Source organism: Hippoglossus hippoglossus, chromosome 5 (assembly GCF_009819705.1).
Source record: "Hippoglossus hippoglossus isolate fHipHip1 chromosome 5, fHipHip1.pri, whole genome shotgun sequence".
NCBI lineage: Eukaryota > Metazoa > Chordata > Actinopteri > Pleuronectiformes > Pleuronectidae > Hippoglossus > Hippoglossus hippoglossus.
In genome coordinates, this window is record NC_047155.1 from 18,274,068 (window position 1) to 18,287,424 (window position 13,357).

Genomic DNA, 13,357 nt, shown 5'->3' on the forward strand with positions numbered 1-13,357 from the left:
CTCAGGACACCTGAAAAAAAAAGGACTTCCTCTGTCGTTTTTTTATTAGAAACACTAAGGAGTCGAAGCCGTGCTGCATAATTTAACCCACCTATTAACACAATGCATCAAAGAGACACATGGTACACACTGCAGTGTTTTTGAACCTCTGATGTTTAACAGAGGATAGCTGTATATAAACAGAGCACACACACACACATACACACACACACTTCTATTATCAGTTATATATAGACAACACACTTACATATTGGTGCACACACTAATACAACCACACACTTTACACCCCATTCTTATTCACAGTGTTCGGAGCGTGTAGTTACAGAAATCTTCAGGGACTAAAGCAAACTAACCTGCTGTGAATAAAGAAGAGCTGGGTTAATTTTGCTCAGGAGGATAAGAGAAGGACAAGACACGAAGCAGGGAGGATCGAGCGAGTGTAATTACTGGCCGGGTTACAAAACCAGGCTCGTTGTTTTCTTTTTTCATCTTATAGAGGGTGTCAATATGTTTTTTATATCCATGTAACTGTAGTGATATCAGCCACTGTATCAGTCTGAAACAACCTATAACAGTAGCTTAAGTATTTGCTATTTGACACTATACTGAGCCACAACGTATTTTTTAAGAAGAAACTTTCTTGTTGTAATGAAATAAGTTGCAATGTTATAATAATGATAATTTTTTGATTTGAAATTAGATTTTTTTTATATGATAATTTAATTTAAGTCATAGTGGCAATAAGAAAAGAAAAAAAAACCTGTAGGTCTTACCTAAATTAACAAGACCAAGAGTCAAGAGCAGTAATAAAAGTAATTTTTAAGGAACATTTCACATGTATAGTTTAACATTCTCACAGTTCTGGATCAAAATGACATGTGACTGAATATACGTGTAACCATTCCTAAACAAACCGTTCAAGTACAAGCACGAACGCACCCGAGTAGCTTGAAGGACAAAAGCCTGTGGTCAGTGCCAAGAGCCATTGTACATGATGAGACTTCCTGAGAGTGAGACCGTGCTGGAGGCCTTCCAGAAGAGCACTCCACCAACAGAATCTACAGTAAAGAATAGCTCCTCATTGATTTGCTGTTAGCAACAGCTTGACTGGGAGTCTGGCAAATTCACCAGTAATAAACACAGAAAAATGAGAGGTTTAAACTGAGGAGGAAGGTTGAAGAAAGGTCGGAGCCTTTAAAGGACATGGAATTCAAAACTGCACGGCAGCAAATGTAACTTTGAGTCGTGCTACAGCAGTGCTATGTATCTGAATTATGGAAATATTTTTCATTTTATTGCTGGTGGCCAGAGCTGCCACACTTGCTCACAATGTAACAGATGTGGTCTTCGTTAAATACGATACATGACCCTGCTGTGGCTGTTCTCTATGTCGATGTCTTATACCTTTGGTGAGGTTTTATTCCCAAATTAATTGCTATGTTAAGAAGCTTCAGAATCAGTGAGTTTTGCCATAACAGGGAGGACAATCCTGCCGCACTTTCAGATTTATTAATAGCTTATTTAAATTTAGAAACATATATCAAGGATTGAGAGACAACGGTATTCACCTACAGAAAGACATATAGACACTTACAATTAACTAAACATTACAGTCACAAAAACAAATGGAACTCCCTTTAGTGTATATTGATTGAGGATTAAATGGGCATATTTGATTTTAAGGGTGTTTTAACATATAGTTCTCTTGAAATGAACTGAACTCAGTCCTCTCAAATTGGACCAACATGAAAGGGACTCGGTCCTGTCACATCAACAGTTCATTTGAAGTTGGACTCTGTTCTCTGTCTGGTCCACTTTTGCTCTGAAGGGGCCTCAGCTCTCTGTCTGTTCACACAATACCTAGTTCACAGTCACACAGATCTTTACTCATTTGGATTGTGGGTTGTTTTCACTCGGAACAAGATGGCTGCTGCCACACTTGTCTTATCCACATTCATGTAGTATTTGGTTAAATTAGCCCACAGGGATAGAAAAAGCCTGTTAACACATCAAAACATTCCTACTGGACGATTATTAATTACCTGTCCACGATATGATTACAATACACCTGTCCATCATTTGATCACGATTCACCTGTTCATTATTCAATTCTCGATGCATCAAATCCTCGATATTCTATGTTATTGCACAGGGCTGCTTTTCATCAATTACTCTACGTATCATAATAACTTCTGATTAGTGATGGTGTTTATTAACTTATTGACTCACTGCATCGATGCACAACAGTTCAGGTTCACTTCAATGCCATGGCAAACCTGTGGCACTTTGTGGTCACATTGCAAAAGTTAAGGGAACCGCAACGCAGACTTTAGGTGAACCACACTCAGACAGTTTGCTTAAAGTTAAGTACATAATTTAATAACGGTTTCATCCCAGCATGTTCACTTGAGGCCAGTTCAACACTCAGCTCAGACATAATGAAGCCCTATTTCCCTAGTAAAGTCTGAGAATATGTCTCAGTTCTGCTGTTGCACTTGGTCGATGAGGAAAATCAGCCTGTGACATAATCAGCTTTGGCCTAGATTTTATCTTCACACACCAGAGCACCATTTTATGAACTCAGTCCAGAGCCAGACCTTCACATTCCTTATATCAAAGCTGTGCCATTGAAAACTGTCCAAGCGTGTTCGTCCTTCAGTACATCGTCATCTTCTGACAGATTCACAGTGATTTATTGAGTTAGAATCGGACTGATACTTTACCTCCACCTTAACCTTATCTTACAACAAGACGTGTTTTCAACATGAAGTCCTGCTTTACATCCTGATACCCATCAGTTAAATTAATACTGTCTCCAATTGAAATCGCCCTCGTGGGCCTCATTGTTAAAAATGATGAATTCAAGCGCAGGCGACAGGCAGCTGTCATCACCTGCAGCTCCCCACTGGTGAAGTTTTACAGACTGTAATTAGCTTCCAGTAGAAGCCTTGTGCTCATTGGCTCCTGAAGAATAATGGCCAGGAAAGGGAGCAGGGTGACTCAGTCACATACTAATCATGTCCCTGTGTAGGCCATCATCAATGACACCAGCAGACAGAGCGAGAGACATTATTCGCTTAATCAAGTAACAGATCTTTCCTCCGCTGGAAATAAGAATCTCAGTGTGGCACAATAAATGCTAGTCCAGTTTAGATCAGCAGAGAACATGGAACAGATGAAATTAATTAAATGCTGTTCCAACTCGCGCACATGTCGTGTGCTGTCGTCGCATACAAATAAGAGCCTGCATGAATCCAGACAAGCATGAGGACGAGACAGGGAAGACAACCACCAATTTTACACTGTAGACAACATCTGCTGTGAAAACTCCAGAGGGGACATGTCCAATGAATGATGCACTGATCAAATCTCAGGCAGCTTCATCACACGAACCGACACCTTTTCTACACGATTCCCCTCAGAATGCATTTCTCATCATCTCACTGAAACGGCTGAAAACTGCTGGTAGCTAACTTATATTAGCGTGTATCCAACGCTCCCTTTGCACTGTGCTGTATATGCCATGGTGAATGCATATGTCAGCTGTCATGTATGTGAACTTTATTATAAGACACTGAGAACAAGGTCCAAACCAATGAGGCACAAACCTTATACGTTCCACAGAGTCAAGTCACTATGCTGTGCTTTTGTCAGTGAATTGCCTTCCAGCTGCACCAGTGTTCGGTTTGGCTCATTGCCCATGTTCCCACCCACTGGTCAGCTAATCCATTCCTTTCTGCAGCTTTTGTCTAAAATGGTGATCAAGAATAAAAGCAGGCAGAGCATTTAGCCTCCTGGTGGCTTTTACTGATCCTCAGGCCACAAACTGCACACTGCGACTCCGTCAAGTGGGAGGCAGGAGAGCTAAAGCTCCATGGGGGAGTGCTTCAGGGAGCCTATCTGAGGTGGTGATTATTGGCTGTCATTAAAATGGACCAAATGCTCTTCAGTATGTTTGGGAAGTATAAATGGAGCGGAAATTGTGGCCTCAAGTCTGGAGAGTTGAATATCACCTGCTGTTGTCAGAATAAACCATAACAATTTAGAGGCAACGCCGGTTTATGGAAATGTTCACTTGTTCATTTTGGCTAAACATGATGGTAATTTTGTTCGTCATTTTATGTTGAGAAAAAAAATTAAGCAACATGGCATTGGCAGCAAAGACCAGTGAGATACAACACAAGAAAAACTAAAAACATGGGGAGTGTGCATATGAGCTTAAAATCAATAACACGGACAGGAGAGTTATTCCACTGTTATCGTTTTTTTTCATCAGAGTTGTAATATAAAATTCTGGACGATGTTACCGTGCAGTTGACTCGACACAGCTTTTATCATCTGATCGTTTCAGGATCACATGCAGGTCTGAACACTGTCATGTCAGATTCTGTATAAACAATCTTCTGAATCAAACCCCATCTGTGGGCAGATTGTACTGAGCCTGCAGGATGACATCAAACTTGTGCTGTGCAGCCGAGCAGTAAACTGTAAAGTTCTCAAAGTCTCAGAGACACCAGCATGGAGGAATACGTTTTGGGGCGTTGTTTGGGAGAACGTGCCAAAAGACGACATCTTGAGTATTTCTATTTGATGTAATGGTGCATTTATATAACATGAGCATATTAGCAGTATAATTTATGATGGTGCTGTAGCAGATAGCCTTTGTTTTCATGTAGTATAGAGGGTAATTATGATCATCGACACCAGGTCTTATTTGTCCAGTATCTGTACAAATTACCACTATAATGACATCCATATTGTTTGAATCTGCAACTTGTGATTTCTATCCACAAGATGCAGGACTAAGTGTGTGGAGGTTGCATCCTGTGTGCATACGACATTTCTCTTATCCATAGAGGAACAAGCTTATTTCCCCAACTGTAAAAATACAGTAACTGCTGCATGTAGATAACTGGCAGAAAACTAAAATTCCCTAAATGTAGGCATCGGAAATGAATTTAAGTTTTTGCAGAATTGTCAAATACACAACTGTTCTTGTGGTGTTGGCTCTTATTGCACAATGTTACAGAAGAGATGCCAATTAGAGTAGAAAGGACAATGAGTCTTTGTCTTAGTTAATTCAGCTCATCTTTCATTCAGAATAGTGAGCCCAGCAGGAATTATTAAGTGAGGATTTAAGGTGTATGTGTTCTGGTTTTATTAGGAATTAGTAACATCTATGAAATGCAAAATATCAACAAGATCATGATGATTACCATTATACTATGTACAGTTCCATTCCAGTTTGATTTCCATTCCATTTTTTTCCAAAAAAGAAGGGACAGACTTCCTGCTGTGTCCGTCTCATTTACTATAATTTGTTAAGAGTCTGCTTCTTGTCAGTGGACAGCACAGTACTGATGAGACAACTGTTGGATATACTAAAAGAAAGTTTAGGTTTTCTATCTCTACAAGAAAAACACCTACTGATTCCTTACATATATTAAATGTGTTTTGTTTATGTATTTTCATTGCAATTAAAATGGGAGCGTTGGATGATCTGTTGCTGCTCATGTCAAGTGGAACTGCACACGCAGTTACACTTGAAGTTAGTGATTGCTAATTGCTAATTTATTCGGAAGAAGCTATGAAAAAAGTAGCACATTCATTTCTGTGTAATAGAGTATTTCTCCACAGTCTATTCAGAGTTCTAATTCAGACCCCCACAACACAAGGTGCTGCATACTTGTGTGGTCCTGATAGTGGATTCTGTTGTTTTGCACCTATATTCATAAAATGAAACTAAGTTTATGCTTTATTACTGTTCACGTTTGTCGTTTTAAATGAACTGCTGTTCTTTTTTCATACATTGCATGCCGGCTGTTTCAGTGGTCTGTGATTCTCCTCCGCATAAATCATTTCAGCAAACAAATTAACGTTGTGCTTAAACTTTGACATTGACAAGCAGGAAGTGTTTCCATGACTGCACTCAACGATCTGGTAGTGATGTTGACCCTTGGTTTGACCCAGTAGCCACTGCTGTAATTTATCTGTGGATGTAGAAGATTCAACTGATTTACAGTTAAGGCACGCTGCCCCCGCCTCTCCCTCCACACACACACACACACACACACACACACACACACACACACACACACACACACACACACACACACACACACACACACACACACACACACACACACACACACACACACCTGCTACAGAGTGCTGGTCACTTGTTGATTCATATTTTATTCAAATTGAACGTAAAAAATTACAAAATTGCACAAAACTCAGCACTGCACTTCCCATGACCAAGTGTGAAGGGTTCACAAGATATCGTTGTGGAATTAGTAGGGAGATGACTGTGCGAGGTTCTGATACACAATAGAACAATCAAACAGGTTGTAATGTCAGACCAGCTTCTTCCAGGACTTCCTATCCTCAGTCTATCTCTATAGGTCACATTGAATGTGTGGAGCAGTGTTACTTGGGTGCTGTATTTTAAGAATTAACTGAATTCGAGCCAGAGCCTATTTGCCATCACAATGCTAAATAAAGGCTAAGTATTCTCACACAACCGAGAACAATCTTGTCTGGTGAAAGGAGATACTGCGTATTACCAGGTTTCAGGCAGGATTTATTTGAGTATTCCTGTGACAGATTTCAATGTGGAAAGCCAATCGTGTGTCTCCGACAAAGGAAACTCATTGATTCTAAAAGACAATACAGTTGACAGAATTTGAATTATCGCTCCTCTGCTACTGTATTATTCCGCAGACAAACTGAGCACACTTGGGTGCGCTCAGAGACGAGGCGCGTTTCTTCCACGCCAGCAGCTTTGTAACCTTTAAAACAGAGCATGAGCACAAGCATCCAAACATACAACAATGTGCAGCAAAGCAAGGCCTCTCTAACTAAATTACTGAGTTCACTAACTCTGCCGAAGAGAGAAGAGTGAAACACTATTTCTCTGCCGTGAGGACATAGTGAAGCCCCCACCTGAGACATCCTCCTCCTCAATTACCCACTGCTGATTCTACAAAGCCTCGGCCGTTCGAGACCTCATTTGACTTTATTACAACGACCACTGGAGAGATGGTGCCATTAATCAAATAGAAGAGCGAAAGAGTGAGCCGTCCCCGAGAAAAAGCCAAGAAATGAACTGAAATGGCTGCTGCAGTTCCTCTATTCTGCTCTCGCCTGCAGCAGAGGGAGTGACCCGGCATTCATCATATACCAAATGAAGCGCAAGCTGCATTCAAAGGAAACGCCGCCGTGTCTTTCAAGGTAGAAGTGCTGCGGTGTATAGACAGGCTCAATGTTAATAAAGGCAGTTAGAGACAGACAAATGCAGTAATTAGGGGTGTTGGCACTTGATTGATGTGTCTTATTATTCAGTTTCTTGTTAATATTTCATTTCCCTCTGAAATTCGTTTCATCTGCCAGAGCAGAGGCTGTCAAAGTAAACATCTGGAAAAAAAAACAAGCTAAGCGAGGAAGCGTGTGATGAAAAGAGGATACAATTGAAAGACAAGCACATTAAGCAGGTTAGATAAGCCAACGTGTATGTAAATAGGTGCCTTTCTAAAGTATACCCTGCCTTTAATAACAACCGCTTTATCTTACCCTTGGCGTGTACCATTACGTCATCGTTATTCTTTGTTCTGTTTGTGCTCTGTACCGTGTGATCCAGGTCTCGAAGCACATAAATGAAATTGTAACATTTAAGAAATTTCATTAAAAATGGGTTTCTCTAACTTTCCCCATAGTTCTCCTTTGTTTATACCCACTAACACATGATGAAATGGAAAAAAGAAACACCCTCCGTCTGTCTGCTGGGGAGCAAATGACACTCCAGGCAATTAGCTCGTACAATGGCAGCCAATCTCTATAATGCTTTGTTTGACATCAATGCTGCTGAGTCCTCTAATTCGTTTACGGGGGGAAATCGATGTTCTTTGCCAAAATAGCTGTCTCCAAATGTATAAACAGGCTGTGCTTAGTACATTGGTAGAGTGGTGTGTGTATTTCCACCAGTCTGCTGATCCCCCACCAGATTCAGTTCGCAGATTTAAGTTCAGAGTGCACTGTAACCTGATGAAACAGCATCCCTGAATTAGTCAATTTAGTACAGGAAACCTCATCTGTCAAGTTGATTGATGGCTGCAATTGAATCGACAATGACAGAAAAATTGTTTTCCTAACAGATGGCTTAGCGGGACTGAGAGGTGATCAATTGCTGCCTGCAGGAAGAGGAAATGGAGTTTTGCTCGGAGATATTAGACCCAGGGGTATCAATACTGGATGAGCTCTCATGCAGACAGCAAACATCTCTTCACACTGAGCTGCCGCACAGGACACTGTTTGCCATCGGCTGAGAATGCATCTGATAGGAGGGTTAACCAGGCTGCTTCAGAATCCAACAGTCCAGCCGTGTTCAGACTGACAATACTGCTGTGTGATGAAGCCCCATTATTCATTTCAATGAGACAGCTATATGCTGGCAGTGCAGGGTTGCCAGACACAAACCTTGAGCCTGACTAAATTCTACATGTTCAGAAAACAATCAAACATGCACATTCATAACTGTTTTGGAATGTAGACTATAATATAACCTGCAATCATAGAGAGGGAAGATCAAATGACTGCTGTTCTGATAAATGAACAGAAATACCCTAAAACAATATATAGTATGATAGCATTATAAAGAGTGTTTTAAAGCACTTTCAAATCTACTTTGTTTGGTTCGGACCTTCTAACTTTTCATTTCACTCTGAACCAAAATGGATGGATGGTGTTGGATGGACCAAAATATGGTCCAACCAAAAGAGGTGGTCTCAATTCGGATCAAACTGAACCATGGTTCAGATCATTTGCAGTATGACAATACCTTTGGATATAGTTCAAACTTTTGGACCAATCAAAGGAAGTTGAGACCCAATTAAACAATAACAAATGAAATGAAAATGAAAACATGAAATAAGATAATTATAGGTGACTAAACCTAATAATAGCATTATAATTATAAGATTACAGTGTCACAAGGCAAAATCTAATATTTTTCACCATGCTCTATTACCTAATGCATATAGACTATTTACTAGTGCCAAAGAAAGCTGAAGAAAACTAAGCTCACCACATTTCTTCAGTGGTTGTTCATGTGTGTATCGACAACTGGACTTGGTTGAGATTGTTAAATATATTTCACTTCTCATCCAAATGGCTTCTTCAGTTCTAATTGACTGGTGGGAAGTTCCAGATTCCAGTTCCATTGATGTGACCTATCTAGAGTTATAATGCAAAACATGTAGGTCATTAATCCCCCCCCCCCAGTAAACTTGTGGGTCACTGGGGTCCCCTGAGGCAAGCTGTGAATGGCTGGCGATACCTCTCAGGGTTACATGAGACAGGGCATAGATGGGGGTTGAGATAGAGGAGGGAACTCGGGACAGCGCTGTATTTGGCTGACAGTCGGTGTCTGAAACCACCTCCTCTGTTGAATTTCTTCCAGGTTGGCAAATATTGCTTCTGTCACTCCTCTTTCAAACCATCTATCTCCTCTGGAAAAAAACATGTACATTACAACCCTCAAAAGCGTGTCCCTTGTCCTTGAGGTGTAAGTGAACTGCTGATTCCTGGCCTGAGGAATGCTCCCTCATATGCTGTGTGTTTTGTTTCCCCAATGAGCAGGTCTGAGTAATTCTCTTGCATTGTACTGCATAAACCACATTTTTCAGGTAGAACTCAGGAAGCCTGAGAGGTGAAACATCTTTTACAAACTCAAGCAAGTTCAGTTGCCTACGTGAACAACTCCTGAGCCTGGATGGCTGAGAGTCTAACTCCATCTGTGGACTAGGTTTTGTTGATGGACTGTATTATTATATTTTCTCCACAATGTTTTCTTCTGCAATCATTAAATAATTATTAACCTCTACTACATAAGCTTATGCCATATGATCTGAGACATGAAGCATTGTTCAAACATTTTCCCTTTTCCTTTCAGCCTTTGCCATCAGAGAGGTTCCTGGCTCGAGCTGGTGATGGTCCTTCGGGGTACACCACTCACTAGAGCGCACATTTCCATGGAGCTTGGCACCCCTGAACCATTCGTCTCACTTCACCTAGCCCCTCGAACACGAGCCGGGGCAGTACGGCCTTCACTTCTCATCACAGCATCAAAGACTCCTCTGTCAGCTGGAAAGCAGGAGCTGGATGGAGTACTGGAAAATATTTCCTCCCTCTTTCCATCATTGCATTTCTTCTTATCTTCCTACCTTGTTTTCACTTCAGTGATTAAAAAGAGCTAACGAATTCATGAATTATACAGCAACTAGTAGTCATTGTAGACTGTATATAATAATGTATGACTCATCTCCATTTCCTCCCACCATCCAGAATCCGAAATATCGTGCATACAAATCTTTTGAGTTTGGAGCCACAGTCTACACAGCAGCAACACAGGAGATGGAGCTGTGGTACCAAGGTTCCCACCGATACACACGCTCAACGTTCAATCATGATGTTTCACTCACTTCACTTGAATAGCATCAAATAAAACTAAACTTATCAGAAAATTGAGCACTTGAACAAACATCTTTCTGTTACTACAGTAAAAGACAGAAACCATATTTGAGAGACAATTATTTGAAATGCACTTTTTTAGTTTGGTCCATGTATGGTAACATCTGTAAACATGGAGGTGGTTTATACTTAAACGTATATACAGTCTATGGTAGCCATCCACTCATGGGCAACTTGAAGCTATGGTGGGCCTCTGATTTGAACAAATAATAACTCACACTGCTTTTTAACAAAAGAGAACTGAACTGTCTTTGATCCTGTTGCCCTCGACCCAACTGAACTACCCTCTGGTAGTTACTGTTGCTAAGCCTGTTAGCTTAGTTAGTAATGTTATTAGTAAATTATGTTTTCCTTTGCCTTGTATTGTACATAATCACTTGTTTACTACTGTAACTTGACATGCTAAAGGCCGCAGCATCATCCTTTTAAAAAGCCATACAAATTTTGCTTTCAGAACTTGTACAAGCCAGTGCAGTGACTGACGCTGAAAAGATCTTTCTACCAAATCTGCCTTGAATCCCACTCTGTGACCCAATTGCAAAGAGGTCTCTGTGGCCCCTTTCACCTCCATCAAAGATCTGCTCCAGCATATTCACTACACTCCTCCCAGAGGCAGAGAGACAGCTGCAGCCTCAGAAAAAAAAATACCCAGCAGGTTCCCATCTGCCCAGACCTTAAAACGAGACGGATAGAGCGTGTCGAGACGAGGAGGTTAGGTACTCATGTGGAAAAGGAGCCCTCGAGAAGTAATTACGCTCTCGGCCATTACTCTTTTGTGACCACCGAAATCCCCCCAAAGAAGGGAGTGTTCTATCTCATCCTTACTGTAAGATCTTTGTCTTGAAGGAAACTTACTCTTCAGTGCAGTTATTCCCAGAACAGACATTACTCTCCTGCCTAAGACCCAGGGCACCAATGAAGGCTTCCCCAGAGAGCGAGCAAAGCACTGACACAGGATCAAGTCGTGTGTGTGTGTGTGTGTGTGTGTGTGTGTGTGTGTGTGTGTGTGTGTGTGTGTGTGTGTGTGTGTGTGTGTATGTATGTGTGTGTGTGTGTGTGTGTGTGTGTGTAAAGATACAGGACAGAGTAAAAGAAGGGATATGTGTGTTCAGATTGTGTTCAGACACTATGAATAGCCACACTCAACTGAAGTTCACAGATCTACTTTATTTGTGTGTGTGTGTGTGTGTGTGTGTGTGTGTGTGTGTGTGTGTGTGTGTGTGTGTGTGTGTGTGTGTGTGTGTGTGTGTGTTGTGGACTCAAACACTTCCCCCACCTCTACATCGGCATAGTGGTGGGTAGATTATGAGTGAGTTTTCATTTATGGGTGAACTATCCCTTTAACATTTCTGTCTTTCAAAGGTCTTTGTCTGCTCAGTTTTCAAGCAAGTCAGTTTACGTCATTATTAAACAGCAGTTTGTTCAGATGGACTTTTCACTCAGGTCAAACACGTGGAACAGCAGCAGCTAGTTTGTTCAGTTACACCTGACTGTAAGTCACAACTCTCTCCCCACTTAGTGAACACTTATATCATAAATACACTACGTTTAAACTTTAAACAACCTTTTACTCTCCATGATCACTTCCTGTAACTATAATTTATTTACATATGGCCCCTAAAGCTACACCAGCGATCTGCACTTTGAAATTGTGAAAGTGCAACTGCTTCAAACAAACTGCTTCAACCACAGAGGCAGCCAATAATGTACAATCCAGCGTTCACAAAGCTGCAAACCCACTTTTCAGAACCACAACAAGAGTAGCCAAAAATACACGAGAGCCTAATCTCGTAAAAATGTCACACAGAGACGACGCCAACTGGAGCCGTTACAGATTTTTTTATGGCCCGTGTTCTCGTGCATCTGCATATCCTAGATAGGTAATGATGAGGTGCAGTGAAGCGCGGCATATAGTCAAACTCTGGGTTAGAAATAGATGGTTACCATACCAACAGAAAGAAACGTGTGGTTTCATGACAGATGAGCGGACGGGGGAACAGAGAGAGCTGAGTTGAGAAGCAGAAAATGGGAGAGGATGAGTTATAAAGAAAGAGACAGACTGACACACCTGACCTGAAGGGAGGATCAAAGTGTTCAGTTCAACAAACCTATTTGAGAAGTCTGGAGAACATCCATCACCCAGGTGCTCTTTAGCAAGGCACTCTGAACCTGCAGCAGGGCAGCTCTGTGGCTAACTCAGGAGTGTAAAAGAAAAAGTGCTAAGCGAGAACTCATAGCTTCTTCTTGTGTGTCTGAAGTGAATCTTACAGTCTGCACTGTGCCCTGCAACAAGGAATAAATCAATTGTAATAAACTGGGAACGAAGCCAGTGGAATCCATTACCGTGACTGGTCGGAGACGTTCTCAGGCCCATCTCGGAGTTAAAATTAGGTCTGAGAAGTTTAGAGGCTAAGTCAGATGCAATGACAATACAAAAAGCTTAAAAATGCTCACTTGAGGTCTTGCGTGTTAAAGGGCAGATTGTTAAAAAATAACAAAAGACAAATGGAGTGCCTATTTAATTTGTTATTTCAATATTAAACGATTGATACTGGAGCATCTTCACTTGCACCTGAGCTTAAACTCATCGGACACATTTAGAAATACTACATTGGAGAACTGAGAGACAGCTTAAGGCCATGTTTGCAGCCTCTGCTCCCAGTGTGGATTCTCAGCAGCTTTTCACAATGTGCCTGAGCAGCCCACAGTTCAGCACTCAGAATATGTGAAAGATTCCTCTGTTGTTATCTTGCAATTTCACCAAGGATTCAATCTTTTTTTTTTTTAAATGCTCAGGGAAGAAGATTTTTATGGAATGTGGGATTTTTGT

General features: G+C 41.1%; 1 protein-coding gene across 2 annotated transcripts in view; it reads right to left on the bottom strand.

The window, feature by feature from the left end:
• cpne5b (copine Vb) overlaps window positions 1-13,357 on the bottom strand; it is a 103,986-nt gene that overhangs the window by 43,088 nt on the left and 47,541 nt on the right. The window lies entirely within an intron of this gene.